Source organism: Protopterus annectens, chromosome 1.part2 (assembly GCF_019279795.1).
Source record: "Protopterus annectens isolate FY-2018-M chromosome 1.part2, PAN1.0, whole genome shotgun sequence".
Lineage (NCBI taxonomy): Eukaryota > Metazoa > Chordata > Ceratodontiformes > Protopteridae > Protopterus > Protopterus annectens.
The window spans coordinates 555,786,145-555,803,535 of NC_056727.1; the positions used below are offsets into that span (position 1 = coordinate 555,786,145).

At 39.8% G+C, this 17,391-nt stretch overlaps 1 protein-coding gene across 1 annotated transcript in view; it reads left to right on the plus strand.

Moving 5' to 3' along the window:
- The window catches only part of LOC122790111 (lysophosphatidylserine lipase ABHD12-like), a 392,933-nt gene that overhangs the window by 218,822 nt on the left and 156,720 nt on the right, over positions 1-17,391 (plus strand). The gene's annotated exons all lie outside the window — the stretch shown is intronic.

Here is a 17,391-nt window from a genome sequence, read left to right on the forward strand (position 1 = left end):
ATTCACGCAGCAATCTGAGCAATGTTAGAGGATTAGACAGGTTCTGTGTTCTCTGTGAAAGCCATTTCATGCAAGTAAGTAACTGGATATATTTCCCTAAAAGAAATGCTTCTCAAATGAAACCTATTCTGTTTTTTTAAGTACTTGTACTGAATTGTCATTTGTGACATAGCACAGTGGCATAGCAGATAGCTATGCCACCTTACAGCAAGAGGATTCCTGGTTCAATTCTCAGATGGGGTACCTTATGTGTGGAGTCTGCATGTCATCCCGTGTTTGAGTGGGTTTCCTATGGGTGCTCCTGTTTCTTCCCCACATTTCAGTGACATACAGTAAGTGGATTGTACACTCTAAATTGGCCATAGGTGTAAGTGTGTGTGTGGTGTGGAAGAACAACCATGGCAGGGCTAGTGACCCCGTGTTGTAAACCTTGGCTCTATATGATTTTCACTGTTGAAGTAACACCCTGACCCCGTGTGCAAAAAATGGGAAAAAGGGGTTGTGGATAGATGGATGGATAGGCAAACTTAGTTATATAAAATTAATCAAACCATGTTAACAAGTTCACATAAAAGTAATCAAACCATGTTAACAAGTTCACATAAAAGTAATCAAACCATGTTAACAAGTTCACATAAAAGTAATCAAACCATGTTAACAAGTTCACATTTACAAACATAACAGGATGTATAAAAATATGTGGTGTATAATCTAAGCAACATTACATAAATTATTCAGTTCCTGTGTTCTCTTATACCTCATTCCTCCTCCAAAACATTTTTCTGCATGTGCTGTTCAAACAAATTTCCATTTTTCTATGTAATCTACTCTTACTGTTTTATAAAATCTCACTTCCTGTTCTTTTACATCTGTTAAAATATCTACTACTTGAAGTATAGTTGGTTTAAATTTTGATTTTGATTTTCTATGTAATTGCTTTTTTAACAGCCACCAGAATTAAACTTAACAAGACTTTTACTGTGCTTAGGCAATTGAGATCTCATATCCCAGTTTGAAAAAAAATAAACAATTTCCTTAGTTACACTTATTTGTTCACCCAGTATTCCTGACAGAGTAGGGAATTTTTAAATTATCTCAACTCATTACCTCTTTCCTCCTCATCATGACACCAGCATTTGCCATCTACCTGAGGAAAAATTCTTTGGAGTCTGCTTGGGGTATAAAAGTGTCTATGCAAACACTTCCAGGCAAAAATCCTAATTTTTCTAGACCTTATTACATATTTGGGAGCCATACATATGTCCTCCCATTGTTTCTTTGCAAATTGTAATTTCAGTCAATATTCTCAATTTTTTCTGAGCTCTTCTGATTGATTCCTGTAGTTATCATGCAGTATTTTATATGGCCTACTAATTATCCCTTTTTCAGCAGTAGCTTATATTCTTGATTCAACTAAAAACTCAACCAGTGCAGTTCTTTCATTTAGGATTCCCTTATCCCTTTCTCTTTTCATATATTTTGATACGTCAATCCTCGATAGGTAAGACAATCACAAACCTGCAGTCCAAATGTCTTCATGGCTCCTTTACATTCTGTTACCTTTTCTTCTTTGATTATTTATGCCCAACAACTTGATTTCTTTGCCAGCTTCCTCCGTTCCAGTGCCCTCTTGTCTATTGTCTATACCCCAAATTGCAGTCATCCGTATTGTAAGAATCTCCTTTCTCCATTCCCATGTTGGCTTAGTTTTTTAGTATAGTTTCTACTACATTATAGAATATAATATGCAGTGTGACTGTTATTCTCCTTAAGGATCTGTATCCAAAATCACATTCTTTCCTAATTTCTTGAATAACCCCCCTGCTTCATCATCATCCCTTTCCACTGTGAATTGTAGCTTTCTGTTTGTGTTATGTATAACAGATTAAATGTGTAACTTAATCGGGTAATCCTTAAACTCCAGTGTTCTGTTGGGAGGATCAACTTATCCCTCTTGCCCCCTTCCCCTTCCAAATAAATTCCTTTAGCTCTTTATTAATTACTATCCTCAAATTCTCCTCTGGTTGATAAAAATATGCCTGACCTTTTTATAAACCTAAAGGGACCAAACATTTAACTGCTCATATCTTGTTATCCATATCCATAGGCAAAGGCTTCCAGTTTCTCCGTTTTTGTATTATCTTTTGTTTAGTCTCTTTCCACATATCCTTAGCTGCCATAACTGAATCATTTTTAATTCATACTCATAAATGCTTCATTTTATCATGCCCCCATAAATATGGGTATTGCTGGACCAATTCATGTGTGTATACATAGTGTATAGCTATAGATTTGTTTCATCTTCATTAATTTTATATCTTGAAAAAAAGGGAAATGTCTCAGAATATTCTGCAACAAGGTGATGTCCTTTTCTGATTCCATCAGGTACAAAATAATATCACCTTCAGATAATGCCAACTTTTCTTGAGCACTGTACCAGTTATATCCTTCAATTTCTGAGTCCCTTATTTTTTTTTGCCAGTGGTTCTGAATATAATGCAGATAACAAAGGGGAAGGAGGACACTCCTGCCTGGTTCCTGTGTTCAGACGCAGCTTATCAGGGAAGACCCCTCCCACTTTGATTTTTGCCTTTGATCCCTCATATATCCTTTTGATTAACCTTATTGTATCAGGAAATACAAATGCTTCCATTGCCCTGCTCATAATATCCCAGCTTACTTTTCAAATGCTTTCTGTTTGAAAAGACCCACCAGTAGCAGTGGTATTTACTTGCATTCTGCTTCCCTCTGGATCATCATTGTTCTATTAATGTTATCTAATGTTTGCCTCCCCTCCACAACCACTTTGGTCCATGTTTGTCAAATTTGGCATCATCATTGCCATTCTTTTAGCCATTATAGACATAAATAAAAAATGTTCTGTTAAGTCTGGTAGACTAATTTACTATTTTGTTGATATTTTTTTTCACATGGGGGGCAAAACAAACCATACCTTCATGCAGGAAGGATGTACTCCTACACACAATAAGTCATATAAGTAACTTCAGGGTCTTAAAAAACTCGGGAAGAGTTGTCAGGCACTTTAAAAAATCTGCCTTTTCAATCTGCTGGTCTTTAGCGAACAAGATATGAGCACAAAAAGAGAAGTTGGCTAGGCTTGGAATGTCCCGAAAGGGTATCTAACTTGGTGCTTACTTATGAACCTGTAAGGTTCATGGAAAATATGCTTGATTAATGATAGGAAATATTATTACACCACTTGTATGTTATGGAGTGATTTTGAAATAGCTTGGTAGCCAGTATAAGTACTTTTTAAGCACTGTTATTGAATTATCACATAACACATAGGCAGCATATATTACAGAAAAGAAAACAAACCATATTAACATGTTTTCCGTTTGCATACGTTATACATCACGTATATTTTCTTTGTAATTGTCATCAGTCCATCATTACATAAATTACTGAATTCCTGCCTTCCCTTAAACCTCACTCATTCTCATCCTAAACATTATTCTGTGTGTATTCCTCCCAAAATTTCCATTTATTTCTGTTATTTGCTGCTTCCCTTTTCTAAAGATCCCTCTCCTCTTCCAGTTCTTTTATCTCCTTTGTAATATTCAATACTTTAAATGCAGTTAGTTTAGAGTTTGATTTCCATTTTCTAGTATTTGCTTTTTTGGCAGCTAACATAATTAAACTTAATAAGGCCATACTTTGTCTAGGCAATTCAGATCCTGTGTTACAACTAAAAAAAAAACAAACATATCTTTAGTTGTGACCATTTGCTCACCCAGTATTTCTAATGTAGTACCGTGTAGGGAATTTTTAAAATTTTCCAACTCATTACACTCCAAAACACGTTCACAGTTGCCTCTCTCTTCCCCATCACACCTTCAACATTTGTTATCTACCTGGTGAAAATTTTTTGAAGTCTGCATGGAGTGTGAAAATACTTATGCAAACACTTCAAGCAAAGATCCAAAACCTTCTGGACTTTGTTGCATACTTGGGAGCCATACATATGTCCTCCTATTGCTTATTCAGACTCTCTTCCCAATCTTTTCCTACCTCTGCTCTGCAATATTTCTTATACCCTATGAATTATCCCTTCTTTAATAGCAGCTGTGTTCCAGATTCAACTAAAATCATCACCATCCCCTTTCAGTTTGCCTATACTCGGATCACAATCTCTAGTAGAGAAGGCAGTCTCAAGCCTGCAGTCCAAATGTCTTTCTGCCCTCAGCCCACTCTGTTACCTTTCAGTATCTAGTTATTTGTACCAAAGACCTTGACTCCTTTCCCATTTTTCTCCAGTAAATATCAGCAGTATAAGTACATATTTTGATCATATGTGCTGTTGTGGTTCAAAGACATTTCCATGTAGGTTCATAACTGTGTACTAGGCTAATGACCACTAGGGCCTTTTCAAGCCTAGCCATGCATCACAAATCTCTGACAAGTTCTGGTACCCTTGACAAGTGTAAGCAGGGCCTTGGGAAATGAAACATTTATAAGCAGGGGCCTGAAAGATGAACAATTTACAGGCTGTCTGTGTCCATTAGAGACATAGGTACCAAACCAAGGATGAATTTCCTGTTCCCCATGCAGCTCCCCAAGTTACACTTGAATTGTGTTATGGAGGAACTCTGCTTCACATGGATGAGGGAACCTGTTCTAGAGAAGGGGTAGTATGTATGATACCAAACTGTGTCTCCAACAGGTCCTATTTATATCACAGGTGAGATTTAAATAATTAGAATGGGTTATTCTGGTGCTGTTTGTTTTAAGGATACGCATGAGATCCATCAGGGCAGGGTCCAACAATACCTTGTATGCCAGGCATGCATCTCACCTCAGTAGCCTGTAGGAGACATAATACAAGAATGAGGTTTTGAGGAGGTCTGCATAGGACATGTTACTTCCTCCCTGCATTCCTTTAGTGAGGAATTTTTGTGGGGATTCCAGTTGTTAGTTGTGCCTGGTTAGGTGTTGTACTCATTGACAAGTCTGATGACTGCTATATATAGTGCAGCATCAACCTTCTTGGACCTAGATGCCATAACTTTGATTATAAGTTGTACAACTGAAGAATGATTTCCTCACTACTGTAGATAAATGATTGTCAAAGGCTAGATTACTGTCTACATCCGTCCTAGTACCTGACTACTGGGTCAACTCTTACGGGTGGATGACTTCCCAAAGAATGCTTTTATGTATTTCTTGGCATTTAGTTATAGTCCATGGATCCTGATACTAGCTATTTGTCTTTATCAGCCCTTCCTGGATACCATTAGTATTAGTAGGAGATTCTATGACTGCTCCTAATTTGCAGTTGTCTGCTAATTTGATCAAACAAAGGTGCTTGGCATTAGCCTTGACTTCAGAAATCGGAGAAGTAAATGAGCAGTCCCAAGAATGATCCCTGAGGAATTCTGCTTGTGACTGGCCTCTTTGTAGATGTGGACTCCCAATTCTAACTTCCTGGGAACTATCTGTGAGCTAGCTGGCTATCCACTGGATTACATAAGGGTTTATACCTAACCTCTTGAGTTTATCAACAATGTCAAATGCCTTGACCAGGTCAGTGTAGGCAGTGTGAACCATTTTATCCTCATCCATTGCTTTGGTGACCTTCTCAAAGAAGTCCATCAGGTTGAGTAGGCATAACCTGCCCTTGACAAAACCAAACTGGGTTGGGACCAGTGTCTGGAGGTTTTGTATGTTATTATTGATCATTTTCATGATAATTCTTTCCATGGCTTTGCTTATGAGATTAGGTAGACTTATGAGTCTGTAGTTTTCAGGGTCTGTAGATGACTCATCGTTTTGCAGAGGGATGACTGTTGCTGTTCTCCATTTGTGAGGCACACAGCCTGTTTGGAGGTCACAGTTAAGTAGCAATTCCAGAGGGCCTGATAGGTCAAGTTTCATGCTATTTAGAAGACATCCTTGGATATTGTGTGGGCCCATTAATGCAGTGTTCTTGACCTTAGAGAGAGCATTGAGGACCTGCTCCCTGGTGATAGTAGGGGGAATTATATTTGATGGTATTTCCTGAGGCAGGGTTGAGGGAGTACGGGGAATTATATTTGATGGTATTTCCTGAAGCAGGGTTGAGGGGGAGGGAGTAAAGTTAGAGCTGAATTTGTCTGCCACTAGATTTGCCACGCCTTCTGGCTCAGTGTAGATGATTCTTTAACAGTGAGCTCTGCACACAATTGTGTATAGCTTTTAAGGTTGCAGACATAGCTAAAGAATGCTTTACGGTTGTCCTTGGCCTGGGAAGCCAAGCATAACTCAAATTTAGCTTTGGTAGACTTTATTTGTCCTCTATGTTGTTTGTTTAGTTTGATGAGAGTGCTTTTATCCTGCTGGGTGCTACACTTCCTAATTTTTGCCATGATTTTCTTCCTTCTGTTATACGGTCTATTGATTTTGTGATTCCACCAGGGTGGCTTGTTTTTTGAGTTAGTTCTGTACCTCTTCCTGGTGGATACAGCTGCCTCTATGCAGCTATTACATGCTTGTACAGGGTTTCAGTGAACAGTTCCAAATAGGCAACCATGTCCTCAAGGTTTATGGGAGGTTAAAGTTTTGCCAGGTTATCACTTAATAATAGGAAATTAGCTTTGGAGTACTTCTTGAATATTCCAGGGTTAGCAGAGGTTCCAGGTTTTATTTTTACTTCATAGGAGACCATTTTGTGGTTAGGGGTTGTGCAGCGTTCTCCCATATTAGTGAAGACCAGATTCAGTATGTTTGAGCCCCAGTCAGCATTATTGACAGTCTTGTCCAGGGAGTTTATATTTACAAAATTCAGGAATCTCTGTGCCTGCACATTTGGTGTCTTGTATATTTCCCAGTTGATAGTGGGGTAATTAAAGTCTCCCATAAATATGGTATTGGGTTGGATGGTTAGTGTTTCCAGTAAGCCAGAATACATGTTATGGATTTCCTGAGTCATAGAGGGATACTCACAGCTTGCAAGGAAGTGATATGAGATTTTGCCTAAGGTGATTTGAATGTGGAAAAGCTGAAGTGCATCATTCTGTTTGACCAGCCTTGTGGTATATTTATTTTTGACCTAAATAAAGACATCTGTACCTTTAGTCCCTTTCTGTGTGGTAGCTAGGCTAAATGTATATAAGGTGTTATAGCTTGCACTGCTTGTGTGCTCTTTGCTGATTTAAACCATATCTCAATAACTCGTATACCTCTTAAATTGTTAAAATGCAGTTTATTAGATATTTCATCATTGTTGCTTATGTGGCATGGATTGTATTAAACATTGAACATGTTAGATATACCGAGTAGTAACAAATTATGTTGTATTGAATGTACACAGTGTTATGCAGACTTTAAAAACCAACCATATTAGGTTATTGGTAACATAAAACAGTATCGTATTGTGTTGTGAAATACTGGCACCTAGATTCCTTTATACAGTGAGCAGATAACACTGTGTTGTAATTTTAGTTTTAAATCTGGTAACCGTAGGGTTGACATCTGTAAGGCTTTGAGGTCAGTAGTGCTGCTGTTCTAGTGTTGTTGTTGTGTCTTTCGGCTTTTCCCGGTTAGGGGTCACCACAGCGGAACTCCGGTCCGCTAATGATTGGCAGTTGATTTTTACTTGCTGAGTTGCCAGCCCTAACGCACAACCTTCAATGAAGGTACGCCCATTCAGGCATGCCTCCATGCAGAAGACGCTCTAGCTGAGATTCGAACCAGTCAGCGTCTTACTGTGTGGAGTGTGCTGTCTAAAAATGAATGCTATTGAAATGTGATATATACATGTATATGCGATGCTCCCAGCTAAAGCGATGTTAGTTGGTGGGCAGTTAGCCACTGTTTTTCCTTCCATGTTAGATAGCGCATAGTTCTGTACAATATATTATTTGTTCATATCTTTCATTGGCTTGTTTTGGGTGGGTCAGGTTTTCATGTTCATATATAGTTTAAAGGCATTCCTTATATCAGAAGGTAACATTTTATTCCCTTGGTAGTCCTTTTCCTACAGCATAAGTGTGACTTAACTTTTTTTTTAGTTAACAGAAGTATCTATTGTATTTATTTCATACTATGATAAAGTAAAATATTTTAACTTTTTCTTCTTCCTGGCTGCAGCTAATCTAGCACTAGTCTGTGAATTTCTGTATATGTTTACATTAAATGTCATGGTAGCATTTTGATGTTCCCTTTCTCTTGGAATTGTACCATTTCATATTTGTCACTTGAAAAAAACTTTTTATGGTAGGTCATGAACTCTTGACATCTATTTTTTTCTTAGTTACCCTTCCTGTCTCTCTACCCCCCCCCCCCCCCTCCATGACATATATCTCAGCATCTGAGCTATACAGTAAGGGTTTTCTTTTCTTCTTACACTGCTGATTCATAAAACTGTAATTTAGTCAGTGAGAGAGGAATGTGTTCCATATACTTTCCTGTCTACAACAAAGTTCTAGCATTGTCATTATACTGACTCATAATGTAAGGATTTATGAGTAGGCTATATTGTAAAATCGTGTTGGTCCAGTAAAAGATAACATATTACTTCTGTGCTCTAGTGTTCTTGTTAACGGACTGTCTTAATGTTTCTTCTTTTATTTTGTTGTTATTACACTTGTGACCTTTTGATAGGACATACAACACAATTATTGCAAACAGCCTGCCATACCGTTTCTTTTAGGAGTACCACAACCTTGAAATGTATGTTTGACTTTGGAAGTTTTCTGCACTGTTTGAGTCTCAAAAGAGTTGTCCTTACATCTTCGTAATTATAGAACTCATTTCTCACTGTTCATTGGTACTTACTAGGCTGTAGATCTGTAAGAATTTTACAAAGCCTATCCTTACCTTCACATGGTAGTTTTTAGACTTTATATTTTGCATATAAATAACTCAGAAATGAGCTGAACAAGGATATATTGGGACATTTATATGTTTCCCTTAACCATAAGAGACAGGTGTGCTAAACCAGGGAGGAATTTATGGTTACCCATCCAGTCATTGCCTTATGTGGAGTGGATGACCGTTCCAAAGAAAATGGTATTCGATGTGATGCAGATCTTACCCTTCAACATATGCTATTTTGCAAAAGAGATTGAGATCACTTGAGTGGGTGTTTGGACTTCAGAATATGTAATGAGTCTGACAGAGTAGGATCTGTTAAAGGTCTGTATGTGTGGTGCAGTTCCCCTCCCAAGTGTTTGGACAGGTACATACCAAAAAGGGCATTATACTCAATGATTGGCCCAATGAGTGTCGAGTACAGTGGAATGAATCCCTGGGTTTGGCTGCAGTACCTTTACATACAACCAAAAAAACTGGAAAGCCTCCCAAGACACCAGTGTAATCAAACAACAAGTAAATATAAAACCACTGAGTTGTGCAGAAAAAGACAGCAGCTAAAGAAAAATTTTGGCGTAGTTAATTTTAATAATCACTTTCATCAACAAAAAGACTTCATCAGAAATACATTCACACACAAAATGCAATACCTGCATACAAATCCATTAAAACCATTGACCAATTATAAAACACTAATTAAAACAAGGAAGCAATTAAAACCATAAAAATTGGTGTTAACCCTTTGTTAGAAACCTAATCTACAGTCCCTAAGAAAACATTTGATATTGACAGTTTCATTCAGACTAGGAGGTATATCTGCAGCAAAATTAATTTCCCATTTGGTCTCTTTTTTTTCTCAGCTTGATTTTTGTAATTCCCTCTTCTTAAGTCTTCAGTCACCTGATCCAAAACAGCAAATAAAATTTTGTTCAAACTGTTGCAACTCTCTGAGTGTCTGAATAAAGTGTTGTTTTTGTCTTTAGTTTTGTGCTCCTTAATTATTTTCCCCAAGCTCCTAGTGGTCATACCTACATAGAAGCTAGAACAACCGGAGCACATACCAATGTAAACAACCCCTTTAGAACTACTATTAAACCTACTGAAACCTTGATGGTGTGCATATACCACTCAATTGTCCACCTTTTCGCAGACTGTCAAGATTTTTGCGTCAAAATTTTGGTCTGTTCCTCATAAAATTTGTCTTTTTGACAAATCACTGGGATGATCGGAGGAATAAAATCACTACATAATGACATACATTTCTGTTTCAGACTTCATATCCTTTAGAAAATGTGTTTTAACACAACCCCTGTTATTCTAGCTACTTTTTAAGTTTCTAAGAGCAATATTTAAAATCTGTCCCTATTTTTGTGCCTTTGACCCCCATTATGTCAAGCTTTGTCCAGATTTCTTGGGCTAAGAGGTTCAGAGGTATTATGGTGTGTGGAAAATGTTTCAACAAAATGTAAGGTCCATCATAGATGAACCTACAAGCAGTACGTCCATTACACTTAAAGTGCCTTACATTTTGTTAAAACATATACCACATACCATCAAGGTTCACAGCAAGAGGTTCTCCAGTTTGATTTTTGACTGGGGAGCCTTCTTTGTGAAGTCTGCATGTCCTCCCTGTGTTCGAGTAAGTTTTCTCTGGATGCATCGTTTCCCTTCCACACTCTAACCTGGACACACTAAATTGTACGTAGGTGTGTGTGTGTGTGTGTGCATGCATATGAGTGGTATGGAAGAAGAACGGCAGCATGGCTAGCCACCCAGCAGTGTGAACCTTGACTCCAGATGGTTGTCACTGTTGAAATGGCACCCCGATCCCACTTGGAAAATGGGGAAAAAGGGGTGTGGATGGTTGGATGGATCAATACTCCCCCCATCTTACACCATATCTACACTAATAAACTATCTCTGTACATCACCCATCTTCTGTCATACTCTGTGTCAATAATATGGTTATCTACAGATGTCCCCCATCCCCCACACCTTTCAAACACAGCTTCAACAAGGCCTTCTGTCCATTGCCAACTGGCTAACCTCTACTGAACTTTTACCAAGCCCTAAGAAAACTAAGGTCATGCTGTCTGGATCCATCCAAAAATTCAAAGCCTCTCTATCCAGTTTTATCATTGTAGACCACAACTAAAATTCCCTAGAAACACCACTTCATTCAGGTACCTGGTCTCTGTCTACACTTCAACCTTAACTTTTAACTACAAAATTTTGTAGGCATGGAAGATTTCATGCTTTCTGTCTCTATTAAAAGCAGAAGCCAAAGGGAAAAGCATGATGTTAGCACAACTTGAATATGCATTTCCAATAATTGCCACAACCTCAAACATGAATTTTAACCTTCTTGTAAACTACTGAAAACAAAATATATCACTTCATATGTTTTGTGTACCAATGTTCAGTTCTCGTAAAAGCTACTCTGGTAGCAGAGCTAATAAGAGCACAGCTTCTGTTTGGCACACTGATGTCCTTTCTTGGATTACTGTTGCAGTATTCCAATACTAATTGTTATCCTGCCGAGGGTACCCTGACATGCAGTCAGGGTACCAAGGCCAAAATAGCCTTCTTGACACAATGTCATAAAATACCAGGATTTGCAGGCAGAAACGAGGGAAATGTGGAAGAGGGGGATACCCAGACAGTTCCAGTAGTAGTAGGAGCAAAGGGTCTTTAAAAATGAATTTACAGTCATACTTGGATATGTTACCAATACATGTAGCTCCATATGAATTGCAGAAGTCGTCATTACTGGCACATTGTGGGTGCTGTGAAGACCACTTCTAGCTAACATCAAATATTAAACAATTCTAATTTCATAAACTTTAATCATACTTTGACTTAGGAATGGGGTCCATTCCGTCATGGTATTAGAAACCCAAAAGACTTGGAGAAATAAAAAAATATATTATATATACAGAGAATAGTCAAGAGGGGTTGCTATTTACTGTAGAAAACTTGCAAAGGAACCCGGGTATTGTGATCAAGTAACTAGAGAGGGAAAGACAATAGAATGGGAAGAGGCCAAGAAGACATTTAGACTGTAGGCTAAAGACTGTCTTTCCTATCAAGGATTGATATGCGAGTATAGGCAGAGAGAGAGAGAGTGGAATTCAAAGTGAAAAACCTGCTGTGGTAGTTTTTAGCTGAATCTACAACAGAGGCTGCTGTTAAAAATGGATAATTAGTAAGGCATATAAAATGCTGCAAGGTAACTATAGTAGTCAATCAGAGGCAGATAGAAAAGACTGGGAAGGGAGATTGGACAAGCAGTTCACAAGGTAACAATGGGAGGACATATATATGGCTCACAAGTATGCAACAAAGTCTAGAAGATTTAAAATTTTTGCCTGAAAGTGTTTGCATGGGTTTTTTATACCCCAAGCAGATTTTAAAGAATTTTTCCTCAGGTAGACTGCAAATGTTGGAGGTGTGATGGGAAAAAAGACGTTAACTGGGAACATATGTTTTGGAAGTGTAATGAGATGGCATACTTTAAAAAAAAAAATTCCCCACAGAGTTCTCTGTCAGACATCTTTGGTGAGCAAATGGGTGTAACTAAGGAAGTTATGTTTTGAGCTGGGATATAGGATCTGAATTGCCTAGACATAGTAAGTCCTTGTTGAGTTTAATATTGGTAGCTGCCAAAAAACATGTACTAAAAACAGAACTCAAAGTCTAAATCAGCTGCATTTGAAGTAGTGAATGCTGTAACAGATATAAAAGAACTGGAAGTGGGATCTTTAGAAAAGGGTAGAAGCAAATTGCATAAAAATGGAAATTGTGGGAACAATGCATGCAGAATAATGTTTTAGAGGAGGAATTAAGTTTAAGGGAAGGCAGGAATTTTACATTTTATGTAATGTTGGATTGATGATAATTGTACAACAGAATATATGTGATGTATAATGTTTTAACTGTGAACGTGCTAACATGGTTTGTTCTCTTGTATATAAACGTGTGTTTGCCTGTGTCTTAAGTGATAATTCAGTGATGGTGTTAAAAAGAAAAAAAAAATGAAAAGGTGGGGTTGCCATAAGCGCTTATAACTCAGACTCTTGTGGCACAAGTAAGAGTGACCATAACAACTGATGTTCTTCATTCCACATTGCTGCAGTCCTAACTATTGGGTAGTCCGCTGTCCCAGTCGGCCCGAATACCAAAGTATATGGCTGACGTCGGTCAAGGCGCATTAGACTGACGTCAGTACGTCAGGGTACTAATGCGCATGACCGACGTCATATCCTCAGTCTTTTTTGCCGCATGGTCCGATGCAGAAGCAGTTTTGCGAGTGCAGGTTGGCGTTCTGAAAGTTTCTGAAGTCAGAGTTTCAGACCGAATCAAAGTTGGCTAAGTACCCCGTTGGGGAATATTTTGTTTTTTTCTTGCCTCAGTATTTAACCGGATGTCAGAAAAAGTGAATAACTGTATTTCTTGTGGGAAACAGATACCTCATAGGGATTACCATACTTTGTGTATACCTTGTTTAGGGCCTGAGCACGGCGTTGTTGGATGCGGCTCTTGTGCTAGGTTTAGCAAACGCACTATTAAGAGAAGGTTAGACTGTGCCAGGTTAGTTTTGGGAAGCGTTGTAATTATAAAATGCCGTCGGATGCTCCGGCGCCTGCTTCGCCAAAAGCGCAAGGACAAAGCAGCAAAGCCTAGAGTGGAAGAACCGACAGTCCCGGACGTCGGTTCTTTAGAAGGCTCAGTGGAGCCGGAGGTTCTGCCAGGAGTTTCTTTGGAGTCTCAGGGAGAGACTTTACTGTTACAGGATGTGTCCTCTCAGGAAGTAGGCCAGGCTGAAGGGGCTTCTCAGGTGGCTGTTCTTCCCTCTCTTCCTAAGGTGGTTAGAGCCTCCCTTCTGTTTCCAAGGCTTCTTTGAGAGGCAGGCCAAGTTTAGCCTCAGTGGGGGTTTCTCCTAGTGCTTCAGGGTCTTTGCCTAAGAAACATATGCTTAAAATGGCAGAGGATTTGATTACTATGATTAGAGGTTCTATGCCCCTCCTGATAAGAGGCCTAGGGTGGAACCTGAGTTTGAGAGTTTTGAGCAATGTTCGGAGGCTTCTGAGTCTTGACTGAAGACTTGCAGGAGTATCCTCCTTATTCTGATTCTGATGTGGATGATTCTACTCCTTCAGCTTCTCCTCCTGAGGATTTTTCTTTTTCAGAGACTCTGCATTCCATGAGGGAGCATTTCAAATGGGAAGGTCAAGATTTCTCTGATTCCAGGAAGAGGCTTAGGGAATTCTTGTTTTTACCCCAGCATAGGCCTTTAGCGATACCTCCTGTTCTGAATGTGGTGGAAGATGTTTTTGCAGAGGCTTCCCTGAATCCTGATTCTTTGCCTCCTGCCCCAGTTAAACCGGATAGGTACTATAGGGTGCCTGAAGCTCATAAGTATCTTTTTAAGAGTCCTAGGGCAGACCCGGAAACTGTCTCTCAGGGGCCTAAAGGTGTGAAGGCTTCTGTTGTTAAAAATCCTGTTCCTCCTGATAAAGAGGCAAGGGCTTTGGATAGATGGGGAAAGAAAGTGTATACTTCTTCCACTTTAGCCATGAGGGCGTTGAATTGTCAGTTTCACATGTTAAAATATCAGAATTATCTCCTTTCACAATTGAAGTCTAAGGTGGATGCTCTGGCAGAAGGTATTGAGTGTAAAGAGTTGCAGGATTTAGTTCATGTGTCTGAACAGGTGGGTAAGCATTCCTTGCAGTGTGGTTTTGATGCTGTGCAGGCCTCCTCGAGGGTGGCTGCCACTGGTTCTGTTCTTCGTAGGCACGCCTGGTTGAGGGATCAGAATTTAGCTGAGCATGTTAAAACAAGGATTTTGGATGCTCCTTTACAGTCTGATGTGTTGTTTGGTTCGCCTGTGGAAGCAGTTTTAAAGAAAATGGAGGACAAGGCTAAGTCTATGCAAACTGTTAAGGATTTTTGCAGGTGCAGCCTCCAAGTTTAGTAGAAATTGGCCTTCTAAGGGATGGACATATCCTGCTTATGATTCCCAGTCTAGGGGTAGGTCTAGACGTGGTAGGGGCAGAGCTCAAGGTTCTTTTAGGCCTAGAACAGGGATTCACCTGCTCAGACTTCTGGTGAGGGCAGGGGTCAGTCCTTTCGTAAACAGACCCAATGACCTACCTTTTCAGCTGCCAGTACATTCTCGCCTGGCAGCACCTTTGGGAGGAAGGCTGGCTCTTTTCAAAGAAAATTGGGATTTAATTACCCAAGACAGATGGGTTTTGGATATCATTCACCACGGTTACAGGTTTTATTTCCATACCTTGCCTCCTTTCAAAGGCATGCCAGACATTCCTCCTCTACAAAGAAAAGAGGCTCACAAGCAAATTTCTCTGTTGCTCCAAATAGGGGCCATTCAGCCAGTTCCTGTGCCAGAAAGGGGACTAGGATTTTATTCTCGCCTGTACCTAGTAACGAAGAAGGGGAACACGTGGAGACCAATTTTGGATTTATCTATCCTCAACACTTATCTGGACATTCCCAAGTTCAAAATGTTGACGTTACAACAACTTTTACCTCTGCTGGGCAAAGATCACTGGATGGTAACTTTAGATCTCAAGGAAGCTTACCTTCATGTGCCTATCAGACTAAGTTGCAGGAAGTATCTGCGTTTTCGAGCTGGAAATTCTCATTATCAGTTCTCTGCATTGCCCTTTGGCTTATCTACTGCGCCCAGAGTATTCACAAAGGTTCTGGCTCCAGTGATAGCTTACTTCAGGCTAAAAGGAATTCAAATCTATCCTTACTTGGACGACTGCCTGATTCTGGCTCAAGAAAAGGAAGACCTTTTACAGCATTTGGAATTTGTGATAGCAGTGCTAAGATGCCTAGGGTATTCTGTGAGCGAAATAAAGTCCAGTCTAGTACCCTCTCAAGACATGTGCTTTCTGGGTGTGAGACTGAATACAGCAGCCCAGATGGCCTTTTTAACCCCGGACAAACAAAAGAATCTTTCCAGTTACTTCCATCAACTATCTCGTCAGTCCGGGCTGACTGCAAGGACAGTCCTTCAAGCCTTAGGGTTCATGGCATCTTGTATTCTGGTGCTTCCCAATGCCAAACTGCATATGAGGAAGCTGCAATGGTATCTCAAAAATGTATGGACACAGCACTGCCAGGATTTGGACACTGTCATTCAACTAATACCTTGCATTCAAAAGGAATTCTTGTGGTGGGCTCAGGAATGTCACCTAAACAAGGGACTCTCTGTGACCCGGCCAGAGGCGAGTCAGATTCTAACGACAGATGCCTCAGACATTGCTTGGGGAGCTCATCTAAATGGAAAGTGGATACAAGACAAGTGGCCTGCCAGACTACAGCATCTACATATCAACATGAAAGAGATGTTAGCAGTCCAGTTTGCATTAATGGCTTTCAAGGAGTTACTTCTTCCAGGGCAGGTGTTGATTCTAACAGACAACACAACTGTCATGTGGTACATCAACAAACAAGGGGGAACACATTCTTACCCGTTGTGCAGGCAAACAATGATTTTATGGGAGACTGCGCTCAGCTTGCAACTAACTCTTCAGGCAAGGTTTCTTCCGGGAGCACAGAACTCCTTAGCAGATGTGTTAAGCAGACAAATCATGGATCCCCACGAGTGGAAACTGGATCTTCATGTATTTCGAAAATTGACAGTGTCATGGGGAACTCCAGACCTAGATCTGTTCGCTTCTCCACTAAACCACCAGCTGCCAAAGTTTTGCACAAAGAGGTTTCATCACACAGCTTGGAAAGTGGATGCTCTTTCTTTCAGTTGGAAAAATCTTCATGTGTATGCCTTTCCACCTCTGCCTCTTCTCCCAAAGGTGCTCCTGAAGGTCAGACAAGACAAGCCAAGGATGATTTTAATAGCTCCAGATTGGCCTCGGCAACACTGGTACCCATTACTGAGGAGTCTGGTAAGGAAGCCTCCATGGCCTTTACCTTTGATTCCACACCTGTTGTCTCAGAAGGACGGTCACCTGCTCAATGTCAAGCTTCACTCTCTTCATCTAACAGCCTGGCATATTCTGTTTTGAAACACAGCAGGTCTCAACTTCCTCAACAAGTTTTAAATGTGATTATGGAAGCCAGAAGACCTAGTACAAGGAAAGTGTACGCAGAAAAATGGAAGAGATTTTTATTTTGGAGTGCAGCAAACAATTTGGAGATTTCTGAGCCTAATTTGAGTGTGGCTCTTCAATATCTTACTGAGTTATTGGACAAAGGTTTGTCTTTCTCTTCCATTAAGATTCATGCTGCAGCAATTTCAGCTCACTATGATTGTGACCTACCATTGTTTTCGCATCCTTTGTTCAAGCAATTTCTTAGAGGGGCAAAGAATATAAGACCCCCACGTACAGCTCCTACTCCTGCTTGGGATCTCAATTTTGTGTTGGAGAAACTTACTCTACAACCTTTTGAGCCTGCGGCCTCTGCTGAATTGAAATACTTGTCATGGAAGACTGCTTTTTTGTTGGCCATTACTTCTGCAAGAAGGGTTTCTGAATTGCAGGCCCTTATGGCGGTAGAGCCTTTTTTGATTTTTCATAAGGATAG